General features: G+C 39.6%; 1 protein-coding gene across 6 annotated transcripts in view; it reads left to right on the forward strand.

Moving 5' to 3' along the window:
- sema5ba (sema domain, seven thrombospondin repeats (type 1 and type 1-like), transmembrane domain (TM) and short cytoplasmic domain, (semaphorin) 5Ba) overlaps nt 1-24,035 on the forward strand; it is a 165,854-nt gene that overhangs the window by 31,510 nt on the left and 110,309 nt on the right. For 5 of the 6 annotated variants that reach the window (XM_032528886.1, XM_032528885.1, XM_032528883.1 and 2 more), the window contains exon 2: nt 1,084-1,149. The exons of the other annotated variant lie outside the window; for it this stretch is intronic. The gene's annotated coding sequence lies outside the window, so the exon portion shown is untranslated. The remainder of the gene's footprint in view (nt 1-1,083; nt 1,150-24,035) is intronic. 6 annotated transcript variants of the gene reach the window in all.

A 24,035-nucleotide genomic window follows, 5' to 3' on the forward strand; every position in this document is an offset into this window, starting at 1 on the left:
ACTGCATGTGTCTACCTGTCTTTGTGACAGTTCAGAGTCTCAGCATTGAGCTGGAGAATCTGATAGAAGAACTTTGAACCGGATTTTAATTAATTTAAACCATTTTTACAATCAGTGAATTGTAATTAATGAAGCAAAATGCCAAGTATTCTCTATTTGTTGATGTTTTTTGTTTTATATCACTGTAAGTTCATTTGAATTAATACATTCAATTGGAATACATACTTGTAAATAATTAATATTTCAGACATTTTATAGACTCATTGGCAAATAAGTTTGTTGAAAAAAGCATTTATCAATGATGAAATTAGCTGCAGCCCTAAAGACAATCAAAGGCATCTGCTAAATGCTGTTTTCCATTCATGCTAATGATTAGCGGCATCCTGACTACGGCACAGTAGATTACTCTGTATGTGTAGGCAGAAGTGATCAGTCTTACATGACAATAATCAATCCGTTTTTGATTCATTTTTCTTCCCATTCTGTGTGGAAGGGAAAGAAATGACAGCTATATCATGGCCGTTGACGCTGTAAGAGGGAGGGCAGGTCTGAGCTGCTCTTTCAGGTTGCCGTAGAAACCAACCAGGACCATTTGTTCCAATTTGCTCTGTGGCTTCAAGATCAAAAAGCTTGGAAGTTCTCTGCAAATTAGTATCTGCGTCAGCTTCAAGCTCCTCATTTACATCTATATTGTTGTTTACAGTTGAACACATTTGGGCGGTGCTTTCTGCGCAATACAGGGCTTCTTATGGTATATGAGGTTTAGGGTTCAATGTGTTTGAACTGTATTGAACCTTGTGGTTTTTTTTTTGGCCAGTTAGGCCTTCACTTGATGTAAAGGCATCTCGCAGGTCCCTCTTTTTGTCCAGCCCCCAACCGCATGAAGTCTCCCTTTAAATGCCATTCCTGCTCCGCCTCCTCCGCTCCATTGAAAAGTTGGCGGTTTGTTTACAAGAGCGCCAGCACTTCTTTGTGGCTCTGCACCCTGCTTATTAGAGGGAGGTGAGCTGCTAGTGAAAGACTCACCCCTCCCCCTCCTCTCTCTCTCTCTCTCTCTCTCTCTCTCTCTCTCCCTTCTTCCAGAATCAGTTTGAAAAGGACAGACAGCCTTCTCTGCCCCCCTCCCCGCACCCCAGTGATGCTTAGCTGGTGAGTACACTTTCATCAAAACTTTTCATGCCACTTTCATACATTTCTTTGATTAGTTTCTACTTTTACCTGAATTTTCTGAATTGTATTTTTTACGGAGGTCTTTTTTATTTTTTTCTTGTGTGTTCAGTTTTGCTGGCAAACCCCTCTAACAAACTTCTCTCTGGCCTTGTGAACATTTGTATGATAAGGAACTGCTTTTCCTCTTTTTCTCTCATTCTCACTTTCTTTAAATGTCTCTTTTCCCTCCCCCCAAAATCTCTGTGGCGTCTGTAGTAAAGGTTTTTTTGGTGAAAGGCCTTTTCTATTCTGACAGAGTAGAATAATTTGAAAAGCAGTGCAGTATGGCAGTGAGGAGAGAGGAGGATAAACCGTAGAGATTGGGGAACTGGTGGAAGGACGTCATACAGGCTGCTAATGGACAAGTGTTTCTTTTCTCTCTCTCTCTCTCTCTCTCTCTCGTCCTCTCTCCCTCTCTCTCTCTCTCCCTCTCTCTCTGAGTAAATGTGAATCACTCTGGTGTAGACAACCTTGAGCCTAATTAGCACAGTATGCCAGTGAAATCATTGTTCAGTTGAGATGTGACACAAGTGCACAATCACCTTGTGACATAACCTCCACTTCTATTAGTTTGATTACAACAACAGTAAGACAATACTCTCATTATTAAATCCCTCAACACCCGTGGCTCATTGTTTTTTGTATTGTTTTTTTTTTTTACAGTTGTTTCAAGCTATTTTATTAGATGGCACACAGCGAGGAATTTTAGAGGAGAGATGAGGGAGGTGACATGCAACAAAGCTCCCCAACATAATCAGCATCTCAAACCCCTTGGTCATCAGAAAACACCATTTTCTTTTCTTTTTTTAACCAATTTTAACTAAAAATACCTGAAGTTTCCTCTGGATACAATGTCCTAGAAGTTTATCTAATCTAGAAGTCGTTGCATTTCCTACCCCAAGAGGACTTGTTAAGCTGTGTAAGGTCCTCTCTTGATAGGGACAACTCAAAAAGTGCTTCCATTCACAGCAAATGCAGTGGAACTTTCATTGGTGGCAAGCATCGAGTATTCCCTCACATATATCGATATTGTATTTGTGCCAAAAAATATAAATTTCTGTATTATTGATTGTTCCAAAAAAGGAATTCAAAATACAGGAAAAATTATGTGGTGAAAATACTGGGATTTAGATACATTTTAAGCAATGTTGCCCAACACAAAACTAATTGAAACAATATTTTAGGTTACCTCACTTAGATCAGGATTAACAGACGGATTTCTAATTAACTGAATTACTTGCAAATCATTTTCAAAAAAAGAAATCTTACCGCGTATACAGTGCGGCCGTGGACGCAAAGCAGAGTGTTTGGGAAAAGTTGGATGGAAAACCAAATTTTGGTTGAACAAATGACACAATAGAATGGTATCTTTACCTTCTTAATATTTTTCTTTATCTGTCAAAAGAGGAGATTTTGGCAGGAAGGAAACAAAAGCTGTTAGGTTACTCGAAAAATGGTGATGGCTTTATTGGTTGGATTTTATATTTGCACTTTCTACTCCAGGAAGAGGTCACCAGTAATATTCTGCTTTTTGATAACGTCACACGCACGTCTTGTCAGAGTGACAACGCTAGTGCGTGCTAAATTCAGCAAAGGCACAGAAAACAAAAACGAAAATGAACCAAACATCCTTGTAGACTCAACTGTCAAACAGCTCATTAAACGTGTGGATGTTTGTGTAATTGTTTAATCTAAATGCTGTAGAACTATGTTGAGCTCAGGCTGGTATTCACAGTATTCAAGCTCTGCTTTGTTGCCATTGAAATCGCATAATTAAGACGTGTAGATAAATAGATCATACACATTCTGTTATCTTCATTTAGGCATAATTAGAGATTTTATTAATAAACATGAACGTGAGAATACTAAGCAAGCATATTGCCTGAAGCTGTGTTGTGATCCAAAACAATTGTTTACTGTAGGCTGATCAGTGGACAAATTATTAAAAAGTAAGATGTGTCATTCTTGCAGCCTAAATTGCAGCAGATTTAGTTTCTAAAAACAAAAATTGTGTGTATCTATACAAAGCTCCCAAACTCCGCAAACAATATCATTATAATTATAAATAGCCTTTTGAGTTATTGGCTGCAGACGACGGTTGTTGTCGGCTAACAGTTCTCAAATATATTGGTAACAAGAGAGAACATAAGAGAACCAAATTTATCAAAACTTTAAAAGAAATGTCTTTAGGGTTCATCACCTGATCATGGCCTTCCATCAGCACAGATCCTGTTCTTTCTGGGATGAAACTGAGATCAAACATTTAACTTAAAAAACCTTTTCTGGCAAAAAACAAAAACCTTTTAGAAGAGCACAGGCCAAATCATCAGGAGAAGCACAGACCACTTCTGCTCCAAACTTATCCTCTTCTCACTTTCTGTATTTAATATCCACGAAGACCAGCCCTGGCATTATGTTCTGTTGTTTTACTCCCCTTTCTCAGCACTCGACTCCCTCTCACTTACTCTACTCGATTCAATTTGTGGCCTTAATGTCTTTCCTAATATGTGTCATTGGAGCAGAGCAGCGATGCTCCCTCTCTGGTTGCTTTGAGGAAGATCTTCTGTGCTTGTCTTGGTTTTCTCTGCTCCTCTGGGAGGAGCTCAGGGGCTCCAGTCATGGTTGGTATGTTGTCTTCTCCAGCTCCGCTGATGTTTGCTAATATTTAGTTCAGGATGCCAGTAAACCGGAAGAAAACAAGCTCCTTTCAGGCCAATAAGAGAGAAAAGGGTTGGACTGAGGAAGGGAGAGACCTAGAAAACTAGGGGACTCATCTCTGGATGGGGGTTCTCTTTAAAGCTTTCTGTTTGTGGCCCCTAGGGTCGAATTAAGGGAGTGTCATTATCCCTGGCAAATTACCACGCTGCCTTTGTGGTCCAGCCATGGTACATTAGGGTGCCTTAAAACGTGGCAGAGCCGTGTCCATTCAGCTCACAAAAAGAGGGGCCGCTGGCAGATCCTTGGCCTGGCTCACAGAGGAGGCATTCACACCACTTTGGGGGAGGGATGGTGACAGTGGTGATGGTGATGGAGAGGGTCTCCTGAGATGAGTTAAAATCACTCGGGCCAAGGCCGACGTTTCATAGTCTTAAACGCATGCCAGCTGATGATGTCATCACTTGGCTTAAATTAGAGTTTGATCCGCCGTGGAAATTTCCGATCTGATAAGGAGACTCATGAATGTGGTTTCCATGCCAGTTCTGTCAGACCTGCATGTATTCATCCATTACCCATACCAGGACTTGGATCCAGTCTTTTAGTGGACTAATTGCTAATTAGCCGCGTAGCAACAAATCACCAGCTCGCTACAAATTAGCTTGTTTTTCCTTCAACTTACGTCTCCTTTTGAATAAACCACAGATCAGATCTCTGTCTCACCCTACCCAGGGAACAGTCACGCGTGAATATCATGTGCACGTGTGCACAGTTTATTGCCTGTTATCAATCATTTAGTCAGTCAACAGAAAATTAATCTATCACAATTTTGATAGCTGATCAATTGTCACTGTAAAGAAGAAACGCCAAACTTTCTCAAATGGGAAGATTTGTTGATTTATAATACTTAGATTTCCAATATCTTTGGGTTCAAGATGTTTAAAAAAATATAGCACTTTGCATATTTTACATGTTTCTAAAAATAAATCTTATAAATGAAACTGAGTTTGAACCTATGATGTGCCAAATAGCCCTTTGCTTTTTCTTAAATTGACCTGATGTTGTTAAAAACTCAATATAAAGGCTTAAGGACTAATAGTTGACTATTTATTTTATATTTATAGGAATTCCAGATGACTGGAGAGCTAGACAAATACATGAACTACAGCCAGCTGTGAAGCAGGAGGTAGAGCAGGTTGTCCACTAATCACAGGGTTCAGCTACTGTGGACAGGACACTAATCCCTCACATTGCTGCTGACAGTCAGGCCATCATTGGTAGCTCACTACTAAGTGAGTAAATTAGAGTCAAATTGGAAAGCGCTGTAAATAGAAATGCTCTCCATCTATGAACTTGTTTATCGACAAAATCAAATACAGAATGTTATTTTGCCAATAACTGACGGCAAAGTTTTTTTATGTCAGGCAGAATTCCTCAGTCTGTGCAACACATTGGGCTTTACAATTTGACTTCCCATGTTGTAGGAAATAAAACAATGTGTGTAAAAGTAGATGCTCATGTCTGAAAATGTTCTCAAATGCTTCCGGATGCCCCTTGCCTGCTTAATTTCTCAATTAGCAGGCTGCTTCAAAACATACTGAAAACACTGGTCTTGCTTTAAGACGTAAAGTATTGATCAGGTGCATAGTCCATGGAAGAAGAAAGAACTGGGGATGCATTGTTTGACCTATAGTCAATGCTTTAATGTTTCGGGATGATTGGATGAACTCTGGTGTCTTTTATCGCTCCACCAGTGAGATGAAGAGTTTCCAGAAGGTTTTAGGAGCTGATCCGAGAAAGGAATGCAGACACTTTGAGTCTTTGTTAAGGATTTCAGCTGTTGCAGAGTGCTTGCAACATATAAATGTCTGTGAATATGGATCTGCTACAAGCTTAGGTGGAAGTTTAGTCTTCAAAGATCAGCAGGAAACTCTGATTCAATACAGTGTTGATCCTCTGGGCTTGAAACGGTTGAATCAAGTTTCCACCAAACGCCCATAAATTCAGAGTGCACCATGAGCTGTAATGTCAAAGTCTTCAAAGAAAACTAAATAACCGGGCTGCTGAAGCACTGTAAAACTCCTTGTGTGTGAAATGTTTGTTCTTGGCACCTTGCCTTTATTTATCATCTAATCAACTGGAAGTTTTACCTCTGTGATTGATGTCTCCATTTTATTTTATTTTTCATGACAGGTGGGAGATTTTTATTATTTTCCAACATCGTTTCCCGGTTTTATGAACTCAATCCCTTTGCTGAAGTAGATGAAGGAAGGGAGGAGTCTTTTGTCCAAGGGCCGTGGTCGAAACCCTGAGCCCGTAAATCCTGCACTGATCTTTGGATCATTAAGCTGTGAGCCCTGAGTCCTTTAGTTCTTTATCACCCGGCCTGGATCCCAGTCCATAATGGAGGCTAACTGGCTAATGATTAGCTGTCTGCTGCAGCTGCCACCACTGCCTGTCTGAATGGGCGAAGGCTATGAAAACATATCAATCTGGCAACAATGGCCTACTTTCTTTTTTCATTTTGTCTGACTTACTGTCTCGATATCTGCAACTTTTCTGAAGTTGTTGAGTTTATCTGCAAAGTTTATTGTGTAGAATGTGAATTGATTATTATGATTGTGGAAAGCAATGTAGATTCAAACTGTTGTTGATTTACGTTACGTTTTTTAGTCACTCGTGGCCCTGGCAAATTGTAAAGCTTGCTGATAACAGACAGGGGAGAGGTTTATGTACACCTCTTAGCGCTGGTGCTGAACAGATTGCCATATCTCTAAACAGTCTCTGGGTTTATGGAGCTGAGAGGAAGATGATTGGGTTCTCTGACAAAATAAAGAGTGAGAGGCAGTGCGGATAACGATCACCTGTTCTTTCTTGATTACTTTTGGTCATTGTGGAATTATGCAGGCATGTGAATGTGATACTTCCTAGGCTTTAAAGCAAAGATAAAAAATATCAATGATCATAGTGTCTCTACTTACAAAGCTATCTTTGAATTGACCGGTTTTGAAGAGTATAAGGCACGCTTTGTGAGGACAAACAGTACAGCTCAGGCTAGATTCAAATGTCATCCAGCAAAGGAGCTGATCTGCAGTCCAGCGCAGGATCGTAGCACCACGGCATCACTAGCCTTGCCTTGTCTTAAGGAGACTGTTAAGCAATTATTAAGAACCAAATGTATTGCATTTGCATTATTGTTTGTGACAGAACTTTGATATTGGACAATTATCATCACATTCACTCTCAATTTACTCTGAACATTTAATGGCAGCATTTATTTTTATATTATATATTTCTACAATATGGCAACAACTGTAAGCACATACTTGTTGGGGAAGGATCACTTTAAATTAAGAAGACCAGCATACCAATCCACCACATTCTTATCTATCTATTTCTTACTATTTTTATATATATGTATATATATATATATATATATATATATATATATATATATATATATATACATGTATAGTCGTCTCAGCAACTATGCATCTCACCCCCCCCCCCTTTCTTATGCACTACTTATAAGTTATTCCATGTTATATTCCTCTTACATATCTTGTTGACACTGGAAAGCAATTGCTTCAATGTTGTTGCACAGGTATTGCACATGTGTACAATGACAATAAAGACATTCTCTTCTATTCTATATCTCTGGCTCACAACATAAAGGCTACACATTTTTCTTGCATCTGCATTAAATGTCAATCAACAGAATTCGTAGGGATGATGGGCTGCTTTGCACGATTCCAAAATGTGTCTTGTGTTACTGAAAAGAAGATTACTGAGCCTGAAAGTAGCTGTATTGTTGTACTGTCAACAATACTCGCTTAGGAAATGTCAAGAAAACACAAGCAGTCCAAGCTGATCAATCACAGTTCTTTTGGTCTACACATGGTATTCGCTGTTGAATGTATGTAGCATGTAACCCCATAACACACAAGTATAAATCCAGTTTTAATGTGTTGACATCTCTATAATCTTATTAGAAACTCTTGACTTATTTTGGGGTAAACCAGCCTCCCTGAATATGACTAAATTGCAGAATTTAACTGTCAGATTTAGATCTCGATGGAAAAAAACACATTGACTCTCCAGAGCCGGTCGGTTGTGGGTCCCTGGCTGTAAACTTGCTGTTTGCTGCTTAATCATTCAGTAAGGATTAGTGGCACTGTGTGTTTTCTAATTATAGACCTGGACTGTGCACTCTACTCCTCTGTGGGGTCGAATCTAGCCCACCAGGCCCTCAGCCAGCTTACTCACAGCGACTCTCAACTGCTACTTTCACACGTTCATTTCTGTGTCGTTAACTTGCCATCTTTTTATTGTTGTTCTTTATTTTTCTTTTTATCACTCCACGGTCTCTTTTTTGGTCTCTTGTTCTCCCTCTCTCTTGTTGCGCTCACAACAAAGACTTTTCATTTGGATAAATTAAAACTCAATGAGGTAGTTGTCAAATAAATCACTTCCTGTATCAAGGAGAGAACAAGGAATCTCCCGAGAGAAAAGAACACCAAGTCCCCCCCCCCCCCCCCCCCCCCCCCCCCACACACAACACACACACACACACACACACACACACACACTATCAATCGGTTCCCTTTCACTTGCTTTCACATTTTATTATTCTTGGAGAACAATAGGTTTGATTAACCCCTCTGGGGAAGCTCATTATCCATTTCCATTACAACGGTGTTGTAAGACACTTGCATTAAACGCTTGAGCAAAAAAAAAATAAAATAAAAACTTAGATCAAAGGAATATATTGATGCCCATGAGCTCTGAGAGACAATAATGGAAAAATGATGGTTGCCAGTCTCAGCTTAAGCATCCGGTTTAACAAAAGGGCACAGTGTATCCTCCATTGTTGGTGTCAGAATGTGTTTTTGATCATTGGGACTGCTTTCTGTCCAGTCTATGATCTTGGACGCTTTAAACAGAAGAATATGAGTTGACAGATGCAGAAGTTTGAGTTTCTTTTCTCTCTGCTCTCGTCTCCTCTGATGCCCACTGACATTAAAATGTAAAACAGTGGGGCTTGAATTATTTATTAATGAGTTTTTTTTTTTGTGAGATCTTTTTGGGCTTCTATCGTTAAGCGGAATCTTCAAGGGACACCTGTGAAATGATTCAATCCATTTTTAATCAAGGCACCTTATTAAGCAGGAGTTTGGATCAAATTAGTGTAAATATGTTGCCGTCATTTGACGAGCCTGTGATATGGGACCACATGGGTGTTGTGAAGATAACTGTGTGATCTCTGCATCATAACACATTTTATGACGTTAATAAATGATTTTGAGGTTATTTGAAAAGTTTTAAATAACATTTTGTGTTATACGCTTGTTTGTTGTCATATTGATTGTCTAAATGTGGACACATTTTCGCAACATTGGTTGTCTGCATACATGGGCATTTAAACATATGTTTATTTGCTGCTGATTAGTCTATATCCGCCCGGATGTCAGTTTCCTTCCACTTTCTTTCTCTCGTCAGATCTCTGTATCTGTCCAGTCTGAGTCTTCTGTTGCACAAGTAAGACAACTTTTGAACGTGCACGTTTCACCAAAACAAGTTCCTTCCCGAGGCTATTTTGCAGCGGCACCGTAGTTCTGTCACCTGCAAAGTACACCTGGCATTACTATACCGCCCATGGCGATTGTGATTGGTTTAAAGAAATGCCAATGACCCCTAGCACGTTTTTTGCTGTGCGGACTAGCCAGACCCTCTTCCGCGGCGTTGTAGAGGAAAGTCTGGCAAAGTGAGACTAGGTGCTGATAGACCCTTGTGGATTTGGGCAGATGACAGAACTTACATTACATGAAGTTTTGAATTTGAGTTTTAACCAAATTAAGATGATAAGCCTGATATCAGTTTTATCTGTGTCCATAGAGATGGGTTCAGGTTGTTTTTAGCTTTGTTTATACTTAGCTCAAAGACAGATTCACACCTGGCATTACTATACTTTCTTTATCCCGATAAGCTATCTAGAGATCCAGATCTCCGATCCATTAAACATTTAAACAACACACAATTCAGCAAGTCAGCTCACAGCTTAGAAGAGAGTGAGTGTTAGCAAATCACTGTTTGCTTTTAAATTATTGACAGCAATGGACAGATATTCACTTCACAACATTTACAGCAAACCTGCTTTTTTTCTCATCCACACTTGACTTTGAGTTGACTTGCTTTGTACGATGGATTTCATTCCAGCTTCTTACCTAGTTTTTCCATCTTTGAAAAGATTCATTTACTTCAACATATCAACATGGAATTACAAGTTCTCGTAATTCTTGTTCTTGTTCAGGAAAAAAAATTCTTTTGGTTGAAGGTTTGTTTACATAATTAATTACTTTGAGGTTTTGGCCTTAGAAGCTTTTCAAATGTCCCCACACATTCACAGTAAGGAGGATTAGTACTGCTCTCTGTGAATACTGAAGTGTAGAACACAAAAAAGACACACACAAAAACACAAAAGAGCATATTAAACTAAACAGGCCGCTTATATAATAGATACATTAGTTAATGGTTAGGCTGGTAATTAGACCTTTGAAAAACGTTCTCTTTGAACAGGTTATTTTTAGCTGGAGAAATGCTCATGTTGTTCCCCAGAAGATCTCTTGGATGCCCAGATTCTGGCACATTATAAAACCATCTACACGCTTTGATGAAGATAGCCATGCCGCAGCTTCCAATTTACAGCTGGGCTTGATCAAAAAGCCCATTTACCGAACTAATGAGGAAATGAACAAAAATTAAGAAATCATTTGGTTGTTGTATTTCATCAAGAGAAGAAGCTTCATTTCTCTTTTGTGCTGCGGGTGATTATATCACAATTACAACACAACGCGGGCCCTACAGGAACTCCTTTTGGAATGATAAACAAGGCGTTGAAGGCGTGTGTAGTATCAGGGCGGTAAACAATGCCACCAGTGATCAGACTTGTTTTAATTTTCATCACCAAATATCCTGGCATATTGCCTGGGTCACGCATCAAGAAGACTGTAACGAGAAATTGTGTTGTGAGACCACATAGCAATTAAAACAGGATACAAGATGTGTTTTTTTCTAATTACATCACAATGGATTTAATTATAGCTGCATGTTTTGCAAAGCAACAGTGTTGCAGACAGCTTCAGGCTTGATTGTATTTCTTTTGTTCATGACAGGATGTTCCCTTCACTCTCTGGACTGTAATCAGCGTTCGAAGAGACACTACTGTATGATTTGGGAGCCAAACATTGGCGCCATTTGGGAAAAAAAGAGTTATGTAAAGAGTTTATGAAATGGAACAAATGATCTGCTGCAGCCTTTACGTCCACCTGTGTTTGATTCTAACACACAACTCTCTCAAAAGAATAGACATTATTTATATGTAATATTTTAAATGATACCTTAATGATGCTAACCACTGAGGAGCTTTGTGCAATGATCTCACAGAGTGATAATTGAGAGCGCTCATACTTGTCAGTCCACAAAGTTTGGATGCTCTAAAATAAAAATGTTCACAAAGGAAGTTTTTATTTATTTTTTCTCAAAAGTTGAACCTCTGACAGATCAAAAGCATTGTATTCCCTGACAGCTTATAGTGCTCCCGCAATCTTTACTCCCCAACACTTCCTCTTCCTCCTTTTGCTTTCAGTCTTTGTGAGAACAACAGGGTCTGACAGCCCCGAGCTGAACAGTGTGAAGTTTGTGAAATGGAAATGGCTTTGTGGTTTCTTCTAACTGTCTGACCACTTTATCTCTCATTGTGTGTGTGTGTGTGTGTGTGTGTGTGTGTGTGTGTGTGGAGAGAGAGAGAGACATTGTTTAGATGTACTTACATGTGTCTAGATTGTGAGATGGACTGCATTTGTCTACATATCACCACTGACAACTGGTGTTCAGATTTTGCTTTCCTGCTCTGTATGCAAATTACAAAGAATATCACTTCCACAACGTCTCTCCACAAGCAGAAAATGTTCCCCCTAGGACAGTGCAGGGCATGAGCCATTGTTATAGTAGACAAAATGGTGCCTTGTTTTCCTAGAGGGCCCATTATTACCTGTGTAGCCTCTAAGTCGCAGACACAAAAATGCCAGAATGAGTGTTGCTATAATATACAGAAGGATTGCCAATTAAAAAAAAATCAATACACCGGATGAGGAATTATCTTTTGGAAGAATGGTGTTCATCCCTCTTGTAGAAATCAGTAGAATATAGGCCAATGTACAATAAAAGCTGACCTGGTGACCTCTGGTTGGTTTTCTTGTAATTTGTCCCATAAGTGAACCCTTTTGCAGTTATGTAAGCACATAATATAATCTGAAAACTGCTGCCCTGGTTAAAAAAACAGATCTCAGCTGGTATTCTGTCTGTAATGGAGTGCAATGGAAATTTCAATGGAAATGTATCAACTTTCCATATCACTCCCCCACTGCTTCTGTGTCCCACTATTTATGTCCCACTTTAATATTTGAAGCCCAGCTACTACCTTTGTATTTAACCATAGTTTAATCATAGTTTGTGGACAGGTTGAACATTCGGCTGGACATTAGAGAAGTTGATTATGCTGCAATAAGTAGGTCCAGTGTGGTCAAGAAATGTGCATCGTAAGTGTTGACTCTTTGCCAGTGTTTGTTCACATGAAACACAGTCCAGCCCCCAGCACAGTTTGGCTGATTCACTTCTCAAAGTGTGTTGACTGTATTCACTGTTGTATTTTTAGTTGTCATTAGATCACATGAGATGAATTTTCATGTGATCAGGTACAAGATATGTCTATGTGTCATGGGCCCTGTCAAATTCAGTGGAACGTGCCTAACTGATAGGCACGCAAGATCCAAAGGGATGTTATGAATATATTTTTCCTAACTGAATGTTTCTCATGTGTGAGTATGACAACCTGTAATTCTGTTGCAAGCACATCATAATATCAAGGGCCATCAAACTGAGGACATTTTCTCTAATGAAGATTATGTAAAATATGACATTATTATCAATATGAAATTTAAAGTCGCGTTCAAAAGTTAAACATGGCCAGAACATGGCAGTTCTGGCCAAGTAGCATTGATTTTCATTTAATGTCCGAGCAGTTCCATATAAATGTTGTGTGTGTTTGTGTGTAACCTTGTGTCAGTAAAGATGTGTCCTTGAGTGAGAGAACAGAACTATGCTTGACAAAAGAACAATGTAGTATTTGGAATGGGATGGGAGATGACCAGCAAGAGTTTTAATTTAAAATTTACAGAAGAAGAAATAAGCTCACATGGTAATTAAACTGGAGTGGACAAAACCCAAGATGAACAAGTAAGGCATCCTTGAACACAAAGAACAAATTCTTTCAATAATATAAACAAAAAATACCTAAAAATGATCTATTCTTTGATGTCACAGTGTGTTGAGCATTTGATGATCAAGCTCAATTCTTACAGAAAAATCCAGCAGGGTCATCTTTTTAAGGAGATTAAAGGGATTTTCATTAGGATTTCATCATCCAGTAGTAGTATATGTTCTGCTGAGAAGACAGTGTTCACTGCAGTTTGCGGTATACAAGCTCCTCTTGTGACAAGCACAGCTCAGAAAAATGTTTCTGCTAATAGAATGTGAAGAGAAACATGGAGGTGAAATGCAGATGAGCTGCTGATTATGCACCAGAACTCCTCTAAGAAAGTGCGGAAAATGGGTTGGATGCTTATTACATCACAGATCGACCAATAGTCTGTAGTCTGTTTTCCTGTCTTAATTTCTTAGCCTGGTTTTCTGTCTTGTCTTGTGATTGTTATTTTTGGTCTTGTCTTATATATGTTCCTGTTTTACTGTGATAGTCTTGTTTTCTGTGCTGTCTTGTTTAGTTTTACTTCCTGCCTTAGTTTTCCCGCCCCTTGTGATTGTCTGATGTCTTTTCACCTGTTTCCCAGCCCTTATGTCACCTGCCTCTTGTTACCTCATTACCCTCTGTATTTAGTCTTTGTGTTTCCCTTGGCTGTTGACAGATCATTGTAGTGTTCTTTTGTGTCAGGTCTCCCTCGTGTTCCTTGCTGCTGTGTTTCCCGTGTCTCTGGATTTACTTACCTGCTGCTTACCTATTTAAGACTTTTTTTTCTTTTTTTTTAATTAAGCTTGTATTATTTCACACTGCTGCATTCTCCTTGCCTTCCTGCACTTGGGTCCTAACCTCCGTAAACCTGCCAATAACTACAAATTCCCCGCACCAACCGCAACAGTGGCAGTGTTTTCATTTTCCTGTTGCATCTGTTGCGATGGCATAGCAGAAACTATTGAGAATCTGAGGGGATTTGTTAAGCAGCATCAAGCTGCTTCCCTCAGGCTGCTGCATCATTGGCGATTAATTTTTCTTTGGACAGCACAGAGACCTAAACACACATGCACACACACACACTGTACTGACCTCACAGAAAGCCACACACAACGACATACTCAGTGTCACATACCTGCTGTAGCATCTTATATTTGCGTGTGTGATTGGAGGCTTTTGAAAACACTTGTTTGACAGATTCTTGTTTAACTGCCAACAACTGAATTAATGCTTCCACTAAAATTCCTCATTTTTAATCAGAAAAGCGCTCTTGTTTATGTACATTTGGCAGGTGAGCTTTTATTAAAGTTTTGCAGCCAATCCCCAAGCAGCACAATTGTAGCAGATGATGAATGCACACAGCTGAAATCCAATAAGATGGATTTGGTGGGAACAGCAGCTCTCCCTCGCTCACTCACTCGCAGCATCTCTCTTCCTCTCTGTCTCCTACTTCCTCAACCTCGCTTCGTCACACATGTCCAGCCGCTCATCCGCCAGCAGGGTTCCAAATCAGTCTTTTGTTCGTGGCAGATCAATGCTCTGTAATCAACAGTAGAGGCACATTGCTGGTCTTTAATGGGTGCTTCCTAGCTGGGCTGCCTGTCTTACTGAGACTGAAGTGGATTCACTGGAGCAGTCGGTGATCAACAGCGACAAACACATCAGCTGTCTGCTGTTGTCTCCATTATACGTGACCGCTCAGTGCTGAAAGATTGCAGCCTGCTGGACGGAGCACTTTAAAGGCTTTGAGAAACAGCAACATGACTGCAATAAGCCTTACTCACACAATATTTTGGATTCCAGTGTTGCTGCCTGGCAATGAGGATGGATTGTGCTGATTTTCTGTACATTTAAACATGTAATTTACTGTGTTAAAAGTTGAGCTGGAAGAATATAAAACCATGAATGACTTAATGATACCTCTGTTGCCCTTTAAGGTATTTGACTTGCACAATTGGTCTTTACTACATGCATATAAAAGCTTCAGACACTCACCAGTAATAAGTCTACATACATTACAAATTAGGAAATAAAAAGCAATATACAAAACCCTTCAAGCTGTAATGTAAAGGAAACTCTGGGGCCAAGTAATGTGAGAGATTTGTTACTGTAAGCAGATGGATGCTGCAGGTGACAAAAGTTGTGATACCTATTTTAGTTTTAGACAACAAAGGGTAGACAAGAAAGGGTCTAATGGATTTGCTTTGATGTCATGAGCAAACTCATAAATAAAAGTGTCTGTCATTTCATCTGCACTGCACACCCAGTAGCCAGAAAAGAGTTTGTTGGTATTCTAAAACAACAAATGTGTATGTTTTCCTGAGAAGCAACCCCTTGCAGCCACACTAGTTATGACTGACCTCTGTAAGGCGCAAAGGTGTATGTATCGTAATGTTATACAGCCTCAAGTCTTAGGGCGGAAGTGGAGTACAAGGTGGGACTTTGAGTTTGCATTGCAAAGGTGATCTTTTATTTAAACTAAATCCAGTAACTTTAATGCTAAACATAACAAAAATATTTGGGGATTTTGGTACCTCATTGCTGTGCCACTTAAACGTCTGCGCTGCTCTCTGATGCTCCAAAACAGACGTTAGAGGCAACAGAAACATCGCTGCATGTCACGCTATAAACACTAATAACACGTTACACAGCAGGTAACGTTAACGTTAGCTACAGTAGTAACTGGATTAACAAGGCTAAAATGTTAAATAAACAAACAATGTCAGAAGTGTGGACCGGCAATGTCACCGCTGTGTCTCTGTTGCTGGGAGCCGTGTGTGAGTGAATGGGGGCGGGACTGCGCGGAGAGTAAGAGGAGAGATCCAAACACAGGCACGGCTTTACAGAAGAAATGGGTCATGTAACGCATGTAAAAAACAAACAAAAAACAGAGCATTCTCTGAAGGGAATGATGCATTTAAAATTTGATCGTGGGAAGCCAAAATCATGATTGTGATTAAAATTTACATTCATTTTGCAGCCCTAGTTACTGTAAAGTTAGATGTCATGTAAGAGGAAGAATAAAAACACTAAGACAACAAGCAAGCAGCCACACCTCAGGCTTAATGACTATGACGACAAAATCTCTACTTGGTCTTCTAACACATAAACAATACTAAAACTTCCAGTGTCTGCTGTTTTGTTTAACTGTTGCTCAGCTGCAATTTTCATCAAGTACTGCTTCTAGAGATGTGATCAGACACAGCACCAATCTTGGTGCACAATGTCCATATAAATTGCTTTTTTTCGCATACCCACTCAAAACAAATCAGAGCTATTCCAAAATGTTTGAATTTATCTTTGAATTTTATTTGTTTTTCCTTTGGCAAACTTCTCTTAAACAGGAAAAGAGCTCACACCGAAACAGCATGTGGAGAGCTGTACATATGGTCTGTGTTGTGTCTGGGTGACCGAAGCCCTGAGCCCATTGCTGTCGTCCCGGCCGTGTCACTCTAACATAGACACAGCAGAGACACAAAGAGCTCTTTAAACACCATCCACAAGATTGTCATCAGGCTGTCTGTAATTGATCACTTTGACACAGTTCAGCAGTGTGTCATTTTTGCGAGAGGCCTTGAAAATGTGGCTCTTTTAGATGAACTGTCATCCCTGATAAAATATTACTGTAGATCGGCTCGAGATTGATGCTTAGAAAAGGATGCTGAATTTGTATCAGTGCGGTTGTAGCTTCGTGGTATTAAAAGCTGCTAATGTTTTCTGCTTTTACACCATTCATTTTGCATTCTTCCTGTTGAAATACTAATTTAAAAATTTGCTACATCCCTCCTTGAAATTTAGACTCCTGTGAGAGTAGGCGGGCATTTGCATTGATCAGTCATGCACTCAGATCATGCCTTCTACCTCGTTCCCGTGGGGTGCCATGATGTCAATTAAACCTGAGGTCTGCCGTGCTTTAGTGGGCTGGCTCTGTGTAATGGGGTTCCATGCAAAGACACTATCCATAATAGAATTAATAATCAGTCACACTTGTGAAAAGGGTTCAGTTAGCATCATCATCTCACTGTGAATTCTTACTGAGCTCTCTCGCCCTTGAAATAAAACATTAGAAGCAACACTGGACCAAACCCAAAGTCTGACTGTAAAACGTAGAGTTCATGGTGCATTTAATTCCAATGAGTTACAGTTCTACTGGGCTTCCTGGTGATTAAAGCTGTGTGTTTCAATAGGTAAGGGGAAGCGCAGTGTTGTAGAGTCACAATTTAGATCTATCAGTGAAGAGAGGAAAGGACCTGACAAGGAACAGAAGGGTTTAGTAGTGCTCTTCTTTCTGCTCGGTGCCACAGAAATAGAACAGAGGGAAGATGAGCGATGCTGCTATAGAAGAAAGATCTGTGCCTCTTCCAGGAACCCTTAAAAAGGATGCAAAAAAACCAGCTGGAAAACAGCTAGGTCGTGATCCGAGGCCTGTAATACAAAGCAAGATCAAAATGCCCTGGATTTATTTCCAGGGCCAACTTCACCTACCCTAACCACCGTGGTCCCGCACAAGCTGTGCCACAACAACGGTGGTTAACAACTGGTTGAATCAACCCAGGGTTTCCCCATCCAGCGACGCACGTGTTCACATAAAAGAGGCGGTGTTTGCGCTGCATGACCAACCTCAAACATCTACCAGAGCTGTATATCTTACATAATAAGAGAACTATAAGAAACTATAATTCTACATAAACATGAAGAACACAGACACGGTTTTACAGGCAAAACGCAATACAGTCGCTGCTTCCTGATTGGAAAGTGATATTGGCAAAATCAATATGACTTCCCATCAGTCAGGCACAAGATCTGACCATGAATACGCTTTTACTTTCCATAAACTGTTGTTGCTTTGGCCATTTTTTCAGATGGCCCGCGTGGTAAAAGACGTGAAGAAATAAAAAATTTAAAAAAAAATTCCAACCATGTGCTTGGGAACCCGCCAAGAAAACCGACAGCCTGTACATAAATTTTCGCTGAAAATCATACTTTAATTAAATACTTTTCAAGAAAGTAAAAGGTTGTCGGCTCTCATGTTTTAACTTTAGAGGCAACTTTCCCTCTCTCCCACACAAGTCCACCGGATCTTCTAAGAACGGTATGCCAATTTTAATTGAGTTTGTTGGGCCGGTGGTGCATTTACATCGTTTTGATCCTTATTCCAAATAACCCCCCCTAGCGGGGGGGGTTCCATAAATTACCACGGCAGTAGCCCCGGGGACAATGATCCATCGCTAATACCAAAGCCTGGTTGAACCCGAAATTCAATCCAAACTGCTTTGTATCAGGCCAAAGGGCAAATGACCCCTTTAAAACCCCCAAATTATCAAGGGCAAAAAGTTTTTTCGACCGCGCAAAAGGGGAATTCAAAAAATACCTGAATAGTTTTATTGTATCAATTTATTCCGGCCCATTTTCCCACTATTTATTTCAAAAACAAACCTTGTCCTGTGCCAAAAAAAAGGTGATAAACGTGATTTTGCCTTGCTGGTACCATACTATATACATAAACAATCTTTTAAAGCAGTATTAAAAATTAACAAGCACTATGACATGATGAATATGTCCTTCCAGCATTGCTGGTGGTATGCTCACACTGTGTTTTATTTAATGGCAATATTTCAAAGATATTGTGATGTTTTCAAAACCAACATGAGGTGTTTAGATTCTGGTGACATTGTAGATATCCTGGGCAGTGGGCAGGCTGTGAACACAGCTACACTTCACAACTTGAGTTGTGGTTCCTCAAGGGAATGATGATGCCTTCAGAGGGTGTGTGTGTGTGTGTGTGAGTGTTTGTGTGTGTGTGTGTGTGTGTGTGTGTGTGTGTGTCAGCATTGTAGGTGTGTGTCCCTGTGGGTGTTTTGTGAAATGGGTGGTCCTTAATGCCCTCCGTCCAGGGTGAGTGATCAGGGCAGTCTGTGGGATTGAATCTAGCCAGGTCTGCCCATACAGCAGGCTCTGCAGCAGGCTGAGGGCTCTTTTCATTGCCCCCCTGTCTGTCCCCGAGCATGGCAGCTGCTGATGAGATCATGGCTGTGGATCACTACTGCTAATAATACCCCACACCCCTCCTCTCTCTAATTGGCAAGGGGTATTGCCTGCTTCTCACAAACACTCAGTACTTAATTGCTATGTCAGCACAGGTGAATGCCAATCACCTGTGATGATACGGCAGGAAAATGTTGCTTCTTGGGTTCCATCTTTTTGCTTTATTCTAGCGCTGAATTGACGAGTCAATTATCAATTTAAATTCTCTAGTTCCTTCTTCTCAAATTTGAGGACCTGCTGTGTTTGTTTAAAAAAATACCAATAGGCTATATTTTGGTATTGGACTGTTGGTTGGACAAAACAAACGAACATGCCCTACTTGATGTTTGCTCAAGATGGGGGGGGGATTGATTTTAGAAAATCGTCCCCAGCTGAACCACAATTGGAGTTGCCTGTCTTATATGTGACCTGCTGCTTAGATTGATCCTAAAATCTCTATTATGCTAATACATTAGCCATAAGACAGCAATCTGTCAGGTCTAAGTGCCAGTCATCTTCTTTTGGACAAAAAAAAAAAAACTTGTTTTATTTTTTATATGTAGTGATAAAATGACGTCTGATAAAATAATAAACGATAAACAAGTTAAATCGATATTAAATCTTTTATTCTTCAAGCATTCCAAATACTCAACTAAATATAATCACATACACTATAGATATCCAGACAAGGCTGTGATGATTATTATTACAGCCAAGCAAACAGGATTAATACGCAAACACGGATTAGCAGCTGCACCTCGATAATAAGTTGGACAACAGTTTTGTGTGCTTCTGTATATGTGTTTGTGTTGCACACTGTACACGCTGCCGCTCAGCGTGTGTCTCTGCAGCTTTGCTCATCATACGAAGTGATATGTTTTGATCCAGGCTCTCTTTGAAGTCGGATGTAATAAATTTGCTCATCAATTACACTGTCTGACTGGGCCTTCTGTGCGTGTTTTGTTTGGTGTCCACTCCAGTTAATTAGAACAGAGCGTGTCGTGCCGTCCTTCAGATAGCAGCTAATAAGTGCGAGCTGTCTGAATCGCTACTTCATAATGCCATGTTTGCTCTCTGAGTGCAAGGAAACAGCATGTAGAATGCAAAGGGGGATCCAGTGTGTTTTGCAAATAATACACAGGCAGTACTCGTGCACTCTGTGGGTCATCTGTGCATGGAGAGGGCGGTCTCACTGTGAGGTCCTTGGTGATCTAAGTGAAGAGACAGTCGTATTATGACATCAGCTGTTATCAGCCCAGCCACCATCGCCTTGCCGTGTCTGTAACTCATCACACAGAGACATGTTTAGAGCATTTAGCAGACCAGGCTCGTAGCTCGCAGCCTAGTGGAATGGGAGGCTCTTTTTTTCCAAAAAGTGGACCTTTTTGCAGTTTTCCACTCATTTTGGATTTAATTTATGATGTTCAAATAATTCATTTTAATGTCCTTGTCCTCACAGATTTTGCTATGAGTACACAAAGTTAAGATCAGGTCTTCGGTCTGGTTTAGAGCATTATTATTATTATTATTATTATCATTATTATTATTATTGCTATTATAGTTGTTATTTAAATAATGGACCTTTGGTAGCAGAGATGGGAAGTAACGAAGTACAAATACTTTGTTACTGTACTCAAGTAGATTTTTCAGATATTTTTACTTTACTATCTTTTTTTGTGGGGCGACTTTTTACTTCTACTCCTTACATTTTAACACAAATATCAGTACTTTTTACTCCTTACATTTTACAAAATTGGCTCGTTACTTTAGTTTTATACAAGGAGTCGTCATGTTGGAGAATAGCGCCTCACACCGCGAGCGGGTGCATGCACCACACGGAGAAAAAAGTGAGAGAAAAGAAAAAGAGACTAGCTATAATAATAACTTGAATAACCAGCTGAGATTGTGTGTGTGCCTCTTTGAGAACGTTAAGTCGTATAACTCATGTTGTCAATTCACTTAAGCCTTTTATTGGTCTATAGTTCTTGCACATTTAAAGTAAGTTAGCTAGTGATTTTGGTGTGTTCTTCACCTGTTAGCTGGGTTGCACGTTGATCTTAATGAAGCATCAACACTTTCATCAGCTTTATTCGCATGAGTTTTTTTTTTTTTTTTACACCAAACTTGATACGTCTTTAAAGTGAAAAGGGTGGAAACTTGCAAAGGGAAGTTGTCTCCTTTTTTGTTTTAACAAACCCGGGCAAGTTGCACCAAATCCTTTAATCCATTTATCAACCCTCAACTTGTTTTGGTCTTTGTTTGTTTTGGTTTAAACAAATAGGAACATTAACCCTAATTTGCAAAGGGATGTAAAGGATATAAAGACAAATATTTGGGAACAATCGTTTTTTTTTCCACCGCCAATACAAATTTTTGTAAATAATATTTTGTTTATACCAAAAATCCATTTTCACTGACATTCTTTATTTTTCCTCTTTAAAAAAACAGGGCCAGGGATGAAATTTTTAAAAAACATCTGCCCGTACATTTTAATTCCCGTTTTACTCCAGATTACTTGAATAATTTTATTGACACAGAAAACCTCCCATTGGTGGACCGCAGTATAAATTTTTTCTCGGGTCCCCCAGCTGCAACAAATTTAATTGAAGAATTGGAAATCAAAAGTTTTTTTATAAGGGCATTGCCCCCTACAAAAACTCAAAGGGGTCACTTTTAAAAGTTTTGGTCTAAAAGACATTTTAAAAAAAACCCCAAAAGGATTGGTTTAATATTATAAACGGACAAAAAATTTTTCCAACAAACCACTAAGGAATGAAACTACAAAATTTTGGGGATTCAATTGGGTAAATTAAAAAAAATGACAATCGTGATGGGTGTTACAACTGCAATTAGTTTCACACTAGTCCCTTAAGGGGGGTCTTTTTGGGAAATTTCAAATTGAAAAATTCAGACTTCTTTCCCGGGAAAAAAAAGTACTAAATTGAAAAGGACAAACAGGCGTTCTCTTTTCTTTCGGGGTTAAAAACAAAAAAAGCACCTTTGCATCGCACAAAAACTAACAGCTATTTTTTTGCAAAAGAACCAAGAACCTGGAAAAAGGATCACATTGCTCTTCCAAAACCCCCCCCTTTTTTCTTTGTGACTTTTGGCCCCTCCCAAATTTAAAAACCCTTCCCCTCAGAGCACGGGGGTACCCCTTTTGTGGCTTTTCTTCCTAGAAGTTTTGGACAGACCTTTTGTTTGAGCCCGTTTCATGGGCCCTGCCTTTTTTTTCCCTAAATTTGCCCATCATCGTTCACTTTTCCCCCCTTTAACCTTTTGGGCCCCCTGACACATTTCTGTAAACGCACCTTTAAAAAAAAGGCCCCACGAAAAAACCCAAGTGCACAAGAATTTTATCAGTATTTTGGGTACTTTAAAAGTAAACTGGAAAAAATAAACTGTTTAAACTGGAAAAAAAAAGTTTATTTTAGTAAATTTAAAATTTTTAAACCCGTACTTTAAACCCCACCCTTTTTAAACCTTTTGAAACCCTTTATAAATTAAGCCTACTTTTGATCCCCCCTTGGGATGTTGGCCCTTGGGGCAGAGTACCCAGCCTGGACTTTTGGGCCCTGAAACCGACTCAAGTTCCCTTCCCCCTTTATTTTTGGGGCTTGACTTGGGGCCGCGGACTGAGGGCTTCTTTCTTGGGCCTTTAGGATATTTTTAAAAATTTGGGCTTGAGCATTTTATGAAAAGGGGCTCAGGCGGTTTTAAAACTGTTTCTTTCACTACTCTGCAACAAAGGAAATGATATTGGTATAGGGAACCCAGTGCATGATTTGCGGGGGTCCTTACTAAGTTTAAATTTTGGGAAAAAGCAGAGAGATGTGCCCCCCGGGGCCGTTTAAATTGGCCCCAGACTAGTTTTTTTAAAAAAATGGTGGGAAAAGCACCGGGTAAAGTTTTTAAAAAAAGTCAGTAAAAGAATCCCAAACGTTTTCAACGGGTTTTTTATTTTAAAAGGGGTTTTAATTTTAGACCCTCTTAAAAAGAAAAACCCCTTTAAAGGCCCGAGTGGAGAAAATTTTAGGGAAATCCCCCTTTAAATTTAACACGGGCTCAACCTTGGGTTACTCGAATTTGGGCTCAAATGCGGGGGGTCGAGGGCTCGAAACCCCCCCGGGGGGGAATAAAGGGAATGGTTTACTTTCGGACTTGGAATCGACAGTTTATGATCAATATGCATGTTTTCGTACTTGGGTTTTTCAAAGAAATTTTTGAGTAAAGCGAAATTCTTCAATTCTTTCAATTGAATAATTTTGGAGGCCCGAGGAGGAGAAATTGTTTAGTTTTTTTTTTAAAAAAAACAAACTAAAATGGGGCATGTCGGAAAAAAATACTTAATTGTCGGTAGGGGTTTGTCTTGTAAAACCCCCGGAAAAAAAAAGTTAGTATACCCAAAAAGTTAATAATTTATTTTATTTATTTCCATTAATCAATCCCGAATTTTTCCCTACTTCCCTGGGGGTTTTAAACTTCCAAAAACTGTTTTAAAATCACTGTAAAAAAAATATTTTTCATTTTTTGGGGGTTTTTTGTTGAGAAAATGTTTGATTCTTCACACGGTGTTTTGAAACTACTTTTGGTTTTCTTGTGAAGCCCACTGCAAACTGTTCTCCAAAATGCACCTGAGCTCAAGCTGTATAGCGACTCTCTAATTTGAAACTGGTGGCCAAAATTGAACAGTCTCTTACTCCCAAGCTTCTCTGAACTAGTTGTGTGATTTCAAATCAATACAGGCCCGGGGGCTCCCAGTTCACACAATGAAAGCGTATCAGGTAGACACAGAGAGAAATGCAGTCGATAATATCACATTATGGTTTCTGTGTGAATGAAG

Source organism: Etheostoma spectabile, chromosome 11 (genome assembly GCF_008692095.1).
Source record: "Etheostoma spectabile isolate EspeVRDwgs_2016 chromosome 11, UIUC_Espe_1.0, whole genome shotgun sequence".
Lineage (NCBI taxonomy): Eukaryota > Metazoa > Chordata > Actinopteri > Perciformes > Percidae > Etheostoma > Etheostoma spectabile.